The sequence below is a fragment of the Mustela putorius genome, unplaced genomic scaffold (genome assembly GCF_011764305.1).
Source record: "Mustela putorius furo isolate JIRA1106 unplaced genomic scaffold, ASM1176430v1.1 tig00000166_pilon_pilon_pilon, whole genome shotgun sequence".
Lineage (NCBI taxonomy): Eukaryota > Metazoa > Chordata > Mammalia > Carnivora > Mustelidae > Mustela > Mustela putorius.
The window spans coordinates 5,487,773-5,497,015 of record NW_025421301.1 but is presented as its reverse complement, the minus strand read 5'-3'; positions in this window follow the sequence as shown (position 1 = coordinate 5,497,015).

Genomic DNA, 9,243 nt, shown 5'->3' with positions numbered 1-9,243 from the left:
GGTTACAACACTATGTCTTCATCCTAGCTATCATGCCTGGAGCTCATGTCTTCTTCAGGTTTTTTATTCATACTTATTTGTGATGGCTCTAGGTTAAGTCTCAGTGATTTCTGTGGGAAATCCGGTTTCTCCTTTTCTTTTTTTCCAGTTTCTTCTGATGATCCTCTCTACCCTCTAAACTACAGAGGAGAGTGGCAAAAAATCCTTAATTCCAGTCCATTCTTGGAGGCTTTTATATTTTCTCAGTTCATTAAACATCTAAATTCCAGATACTGTACTTAGTGCTAGAGATGGAAGTTCTGGTGCCCTTGAGGCCCTCATAGTCCAGTTTGGGAGGCAGATATGGGAACAAATTCCAAAAAAGCGCTGCAAGTACCCAGATCCCAGGGTGGCACAAAGAAGGAGGAGAGGAACACTGCCTATCTGAGAGAGCAAACGGAAGAAGGGCGACACCATGGCTTCAGGGAAGGACCCAGTTTTTCAGCCTACATTTGGGAACACATCATTGCTTCTCCTCAGGTTACACAGAAGGATGGTGAGAGTCAGTGGTTCTGCAGGTGGGTAGCTCCTCTTGGAGCACATCTAATCCGAGGACAAATGCCAACTTATCTTTTACTTTGTCTTACCATTACATTTGCTTAATGTACTCAGTCTGTCTTAACCAAAAAACCCAGGTTTTTAAACATGCAGGTCTATACTCCCTCATGGATAAAGTGTTTTGAGCAAACTTTGGGATTAAAAGTTAACAGAAAAGCTTCCAGCCACAGCACATCATGCCCCTTCTATAAGGTTGAGTCATCACTTAGACCTTGACCATAGACCATGAAGCATCTCCTCTTCCTGACTTTCCATTGCTAAAACTTTCCAAGTACATTTCCATGACAAATAAGATGTTGCTTTGGATAAGGGAGCTGTTCTATTTTGGTCGGAGTCTCTTGGGAAATCAAGTCTAGGGAAAAAAGAGCTAAGCAGTATAGCTTTAATCATGGCCAGGAAAGACAAGGATCACCACTTCTCCTTAGATCACAATATTCCGAATGCCCTAAAATGTGACAAGATGTATCCAAGCATTTTGTTTCATTTCTGGTGAGTTTATACCAAAGCTCCCATTAGGCTAGCGGCCAATAAAGGACGGGTAGTTACGAATTCTATTGGTGTATTAATGGAGAGATTGGGTTGTATTAAAAGTAGTTTCATAAAATCGTTCATCATGACCGTCAAAATACTGGAACAACAAGTCTAGGAGTGTTGGCGGGGAGGAAGGCTAGCAACCTCAATATGTGTGTGTGTTTTTTATTTTTTTAATTTTAATTTTAATTTTTTTTAAGATTTTATTTATTTATTTGACAGAGAGAGAGAGAGAGATCACAAGTAGGCAGAGAGGCAGGCAGAGAGAGAGAGGAGGAGGAAGCAGGCTCCCTGCTGAGCAGAGAGCCTGATGCGGGGCTTGATCCCAGGACTCTGGGATCATGACCTGAGCCGAAGGCAGAGGCTTAACCCACTGAGCCACCCAGGTGCCCCGTGTGTGTGTTTTTTAAACAATTTAAAAAATTGATAGCATTCCCTACAATGCATTATTTACTAAGATGGTAGGAGTCACACAGTACAAAGTATCCATTCCCATGTAGAAAACTGGGTGTAGAGTAGTGGAAAATTGTAAGATCATCATAACAGGACCAGAATGGGGAGCATAAGGTGTTAGAAGGTGCTCATTTGTGCTATAGTTGGGTGTGGGTGTGCTAAAGGCTACAGAAAAGCTAAGGGATTGTACTAGGCCGGGAAAAGGAATCTTTGTTAAGCTAGAATCCTGAACCAGAGAAGCAGGAGTTATCAAGCATCGGGGCCAGATGAATGAATGCTAGAAATGAATTAATTAATTGAGTTTTAAAAAGTCAAGTTGATGCTAAGACAACCTCAGATAGATGCAGAAATAAAGTGCGGTAGGGCCTGAGGTAGATTGAAAAGTGATGTCACCCAGGAGGCAGAGTCGGAGACCCCAGACTCTGTACCCCGCACAAAAATCAACAACTAGTCAGCTCTCCATGAATAAAACAGATCTGGAAGACCTCTGGAAGCCAGTCCAGAAATTTCAGCAACATACTGAAACAAACAGCATAAAAGGCAAAGGAAGACAGCTCAATTTTGCCTGCATCATCCCGTCCTCCAAGCCGGCATTGCTCCACATCAAGAAGAAACTTCCAGGCTACAAAAGAATCCCCCCTGGGGTGTCTGGGTGGCTCATTCGGTTCGATGTCCAACTCTTGGTTTTAGCTCAGGTCATGGTCTCATGGTAGGGAGCCTGCTTGCAGATTTTCTCCCTCGACCCCTTCCCTTGTGCTTTCTCTCCAATAAATAAACAATTCTTAAAGAAAAAAAAAAGGAAAAAACAAGAGAAGAGAAGAGAAAGAAAATAAAAGAATAAAAAAGAAAAGCATTCTTGCAGGGAAGGAAAGAACATCCCCATCGCTGGCCTCCACCACTATGTGCCTGGTCAAGGCTAGTTCCTCTAGCTGCGCCCTTACGTATTACTAGCCTGACACCCATCACTGGCCTTCATTGATGTGCATGTGCTCTGGGAGAAGACTGCAGCCATGGGAAAGCATGCCTATAGCCAGAATCTCTACAGCTGCTTATGGGCCCCAATCAAGCCCTGGTTTTGGTCCCTACCTGCAGCGAGCCGCTCCAGCTGTACATTTGCATGCCCCAGCCCAACCTCCATTGCCAGCCTCCACTGCTGTGTGCCTATGGCAAGACACAGCCGCCACAGTAGTACACGCCAAGAGCTAGGGCCCCTGCAGCTGCCAGTACACCAGTAGGGAGCCTTGGCCCCTGCCACCTGCCTTGTCCCCCACCACTACATGCGTTTTTGAAACCAGCTCCTGCCATGACACAGGCACCTGCATTTGTCCCCCACAGCAGTGTGTGTGTGTACCACTGACTCTGGCCACTACTAGTACTTGCCCTAGTCCTTAGCTGTAGCCTCAGCAGACACCATGCTGTGTTCACCCAAGACACCATGTGGACAATGCTGTGGACCCTGAGGCAATGGCCTGAGGCAATGAGTCACATGCCCCCTTGGACCTGGTGCTGCCACACATACTTGGCCCTCAGTGGATTTTCAGCACTGAACTTGCAGACCATAAGAAAATGTGTTCATATTCTGAGCTCTGAACGAAAGAAACTGCCAACAGAGAATACTTTACTTAGCAAAGTGGCAAGATAGAGTTTCCCCAAAAAACAAAAGCTGAGGCAGTTCATTACCACTAGACCTGCCTTATAACAAATGCTGAAATGAAAGGATGATAATTAGAAACATGAAAATATATGAACATAAGCAACACACTGGGAAAGGTAAGTATATAGCCAGATTCAGAACACTCTACTACTGTAGTTTCAGTGGTGTGTTGACCACTTAATTCTAGAATAAGGATCGAAGGACACAAATAATAAAAATTGCTATAGCCGGGGCGCCTGGGTGGCTCAGTGGATTAAAGCCTCTGCCTTTGGCTCGGGTCATGATCCCAGGGTCCTGGGATCGAGCCCCGCATCGGGCTCTCTGCTCAGCAGGGAGCCTGCTTCCTCCTCTCTCTCTCTGCCTGCCTCCCTGCCTACTTGTAATCTCTGTCTGTCAAATAAAAGAAATAAAATCTTAAAAAAAAAATTGCTATAGCCATCATATTATGTCAATGGATACAGAACATACAAAGATATAAATGTCACATCAAAACCTCAAAAAGTGGTAGGAGATAAGAGTAGAGTTTTTGTATGTGATTGAAGTTAAGTTGTTACTAGCTTAAAAATGAGTGTTATGTTTATAAGATTTTTCAGGTAAGTCTCAGAGGAATCACAAATGAAAACCTGTAGTAGATACATACAAGATCAGGAGAAGGGAATCAAAATATATCACTATAGAAAAGTCATCATTTCACAAAAGAAGAAAGCAAGAGAGGAGTAAAACAACAAAGAAACTACAAAATAGCTAGAAAACAATGAACAAGATAGCAATAGTTAAGTCCTTACTTATTATTAACTACTTTAAATGTAAATGCATTAAATGCTCCAATCCAAAAGCATATAGTGGCTGAATGCATAAAAAAAAACAAGATCTGACTATGTACTGCCTACAAGAGACTCCATTCAGCTTCAAAGGTGTATATGGGGACTTTTGTATATAAGCAAATGGAAACCAAACAGAGCAGGTAACTACACTTATATCAGACAGATTTCAAGTAAAAAACTGTAACAAGAAATAAAGAAGGTCATTATGTAATCAGAAAGGGGTCAAAGTATCAAGAGAATATAACAATTTTAAATATATACCCAACATAGGATTACCTAAATATATTAAGCAAATACTAACAGATCTGAAGGAAGTAATAGAAAAAGTCACATTAATAGCAGAGGACTTCTATACCCTACTTTAAACAAGTGAGAGATAATTCAGATATAAAATCAAAAAGGAAAAATGGACTTGAACTACATTTTAGATCAAATGGACCTAACAGCCATATATAAAACATTCCATTGAATAGCAGCAGAATACACATTCTTAGGTGAACATGGAACATTCTCTAGGATAGATTATTTGTTAGTTACAAAAAAAAGTCTCAGCAAATTTAAGATTAAAACCATATCAAGTATGTTTCTGACCACAATGGTATGAAACTAAAAATCACTAATGGGAGGAAAACTGGGAAATTTACAATATGTGGAAATTAAACATCACACTCCTGAGTAACAAATGGGTCATGGATGAAATTTAATGAGAAATCAAAAAATATATTAAAACAAATGAAAATGGAAACATAACATACCAAAACCTTTGGGATACAGCAAAATCAGTGCTAAGAGTAATGCTAATAGCAATAAATGCCTGCATTAAGAAAAAAAAAAAATCAAACAACCTAACTTTACACCTCAAAGAACTATAAAAACAAGAAGAAAATAAGCCTAAAGTTAGTAGAAGAAAGGAAATAACAAAGACTAGAATAGAAATATATGAAATATAGAATACAAAAAAATAGAAAAGGTCAAAAAAATTTAGAGTTGGTTTTCTTGGTTGGTAAATAAAATTCACAAACCTTTAGGTAGAATTACTGAGAGAGAAAGAGAGAGAGCGCTCAAAATCAGAAATGAAAAATGAGTATTACAACTGATACCACATAAATACAAAAGACCATAGGAGACAAATATTAACAGTTATATGCCAACAAACTGGACAACCTAGAAGAAATGAATAAATTCCTAGAAAATACAACCTAACAAGTCTGAATCATGAAGAAATAGAAAATCTGAACAAACCAATAACAAGTAAGGAGATTGAAGCAGTAATTAAAATCTTCCCAACAAAGAAAAGCCTAGGACTAGATGGCTTCATGGATGAATTCTACTAAACACATAAAGAAGAATTAATGCTAATTCCTCTCAAACTCTAAAAAAATTGAAGAGGAGGAACACTCTCAGACTTGTTTTCCAAGGCTAGCATTACCCCAAACAAAAGCCAGACAAGGATACTACAGGAAAGCTATAGGTGAAGATCTTTAAAGAACATGCATGCAAAACTTGTCAAGAAAATACTAGCAAACTGAATTCAACATCACATTAATTCTTTTTTTTTTTAACACATTAATTCTTTTTAAAGATTTTATTCATTTCATTAGAGAAAGAGGAGGGGGAGTGAGAGAGAGAGAATCCCAGGCAGACTCTCTGCTGAGTGCAGAGCCAGATGCAGGGCTTGATCCCATGACCCTGATATCATGACCTGAACTGAAATCAAGAGTTAGATATCCAGTGAACTGAGCCAGGCACCCCTCGACATCACATTAAAAGGATCATATATCATGTTCAAGTGGGATTTATCTTGAGAAGGCAAGAACGGTTCAATAGATGCATATCAATAAACATGTGATAGGCCACATTAATAGAATAAAAGACAAAAATCAAATGATCTTTGCAGTAGATGCAGAAAAAGCTTTTACCCAAATTCAACAATTCATGATAAAATTCATGATAAAAACGCTAAAAAAATTGGGTACAGAATGAGTATATCTCAGTATAACAAAAGGCCATATATGACAAGCCTACAGATTACATCATACTCAATGGCAACAGGCTGAAAACTTACCTTCTAAGATCAGAAACAAGCAAGGGTGCCTACTCTCACAAAACTCTTCATTATATTACTGGACATGTTAGCCTGAGCAATTAGGCAAGAAAAAAATTATAAAAGCACTTGAATCAGAAATGAAGAAGTAAAGTGGTCTCTGTATACTAATGAAATCATTTTATATATAGAAAATCCCAAAGACTCCACCAAAAAAACACCTATTAGACCTAATATAGCAATCTAGTAAAGTTTCAGGATACAAAAATCAATGTACAATACAGAACAAACTGAAGGTTGATGGAGGGTGGTCGGTGGCGGATGGGATGTGCTAAAAGGGTGATGGGGATTCAGGAGGGCACTTATCGTGATGAGCAGTTGGGTGTTCTATGTAAGTGATGAACCACTGATTTCTACTCCTGAAACCAATACTACCCTATATGTTAACAAGAATTTAAATAAAAACTTGAAACAAAAAACCCAAAATCATTGTACACAAATCAGTTGCATTTCTATACACTAACAAAGTATCTGAAAACAATTTCATTTGTAATAACAAAAACAATAAAACACTTAAGTATAAATGTAACCAACCAAGTTAAATACTGATACACCAAAACCTGTAAAACACAGAGGAGAGAAACTGAAGGCAAAAATAAATGGAATGATATCTTGTGTTCATGTATCAGAAGAGTAAATATTGTTAAAATGTCTGTAGTACGTTAAGGCATCTACAGATTCAATGTAGTCCCCATTTTTCACAGAGATAGAAAAAGAATTCTGAAATTCTTATGAACCTCCCCCCCCCCACACACACACACAAATCCAAATAGCCAAAGCAATCTGGAGAAAGAACAAGGTTGGAGATACCACACTTCCTGATTTCAAACTATAGTTAAAGCTACAGTAATCTATACAGGATGGTACTGGCACAAAAACAGACACAATTATCAATAGAACAGAACTAAGAGCCCAGAAATAAACCCACATATACATAGTCAACCAGTATTCAACAAGGAAGCCAAGAATACCCAAGAATGGATGGTCTTTTCAAACAATGGTGTTAGGAAAACTGGATATCCACATGCAAAAAAATAAAGTTAGACTTGACTCTTAAACTACACACAAAAATTAGCACAAAATGGGATAAGGACTGAAAAGTAGGCTTTGAAATCATAAAAATCCTAGAAGAAAACACATGGGAAAAGCTCCTTGTTATTGGTCTTGGCGACAATTTTTCAGATTTGACACCAAAAGTACAAGAAATAAAAGTAAAAATAAATAAGTGGAACAACATCCAACTAAATGCTTCTGCACAGCAAGGGACACCATCAACAGAAAAAAAAAAGGCAACCTATTGAATGGGAGAAAATATTTGCAAGCCATCTACCTGATAAGGGGTTAATATCCACAAATATAGGGAGCTCATACAGCCCAATAACAAAGAACCCCAAATAATCTGATTGAAAATGGGTAGAGGACTTTTCCCAAAGCAGATACACAAATTATAGCTGAAAATGAACTCAATATCATTATTATTAATTATTATTATTTATTATTTATTAAAGCTGCAACAAAATAAATGTCAACTCACACCCATTCGAATGGCTGTTATCAAAATGATATACGAGAACAAATGCTGGGGGAGAATGTGGAGAAAAAGGAACCCTGGCTCACTGATGGTAGGAATGGAAATTGGTGTAGTGACTCTGGAAAATGGTATGGAAATCCCTCAAAAAATTAAAAATGGAGCTCCCCTATGATCCATCAATTCCATTCTGGGTATATATGTAAAGACGAAATCACATTTCAAAGAGATGATCTGCACTTCCATATTCATTGCAGTATTATTCACAGTAGCCAAGACATGGAAGCAACCCAAGTATCTTTGACAGGTGAATGGATAAAGAAAAGTCATACATCTATACAATAATTATATATTTATGTATTTAATGGAATATTATCCAGCTGTAAAAAAAGAAATCCTGCCATTTGAGACAACATGAATAGACTTGAGAGCTCTGAAATCTAAAAACATTGAATTCACAGAGGTGGAGTAGAATGGAATATTTGCCAAAGGCTGAGGGGTGGGGGACATGGGGAGATGTTGGTCAAAGGGTATAAACTCTTCAGTTATAAGATGGTTAAGTTTCAGGGATCTAGTGGACAGCACAGTGACTATACTTAACAATATCGGAATTCTGAAAGTTGCTATGAGAATAACGACTTAATGTTCTCACCATAACAACTTAAAAACGACAGTGAGGTGAGGTTAAGGATGGGTTAACTAACCTTACTGTGGTAAACACTTTGGAAGGCATGTGTGTAAAAAATCATCACACTGTTTGCCTTAAATGTACACAGTGTTATAAGTCACTTATATCTCAGTAAACCTGAGGTGGGGGGTGGGAGTGGTCAGGGTGGAAGGTTCAGGATGAGGGCCCTGAAAATGTGAGAGTTCTTACAGTCAGTTTCACCTGGGGTGATGACTGAATTAAAGAACTCAGTCCTGGGCCCGCACTAAATCCTCCTGGATTTATGCAGCATTAAAATCCCCTAATGTCTGAGAAGTTCAGACTCTAGGACCACCTCCCCCAACCAACACCCCCCCCCAACCCAAGCTCAACCTTCTTGATACTTTGCTGAAGAAAACGAGGCCCGGGGCCCAGGTATTTAGTGCCAGATGGGCCTTCCACTCTGAGTTCTGGGCTTTCTCTAGGACTCCCCCATGCTCAATTTTACTTGCAAACTTTTTTAGTTGACTACATACTCGACGTCTATTATATGCCAGGTCTATTATACGGCAGAGGGTGGGGATTCAAAGATGCCTATGAAGGTCATGACCTAATTAGGGAGACCGAGGGCTTCAGAACTAATTATTTTATACCAGATAAAAAGTATTAATAGATTTTAATTATAGTAAGTGCATATGTGAAAATGCTAAGTAAAAAAAGGGAAAATTACATGCGTGCGTGTGTATATATATATATATATATATATTCTGATCTCATTTTGTTAAAAAAAAATACACAGAAACTCGAGAAAGGCAACAACCCACTAATGAGCCAAGTGTTATGGAATATGCGAAGACCTTGCGTTATAAATCCTTGTGCACTTCTTTGCTCTCCCCGCTTGGAGGG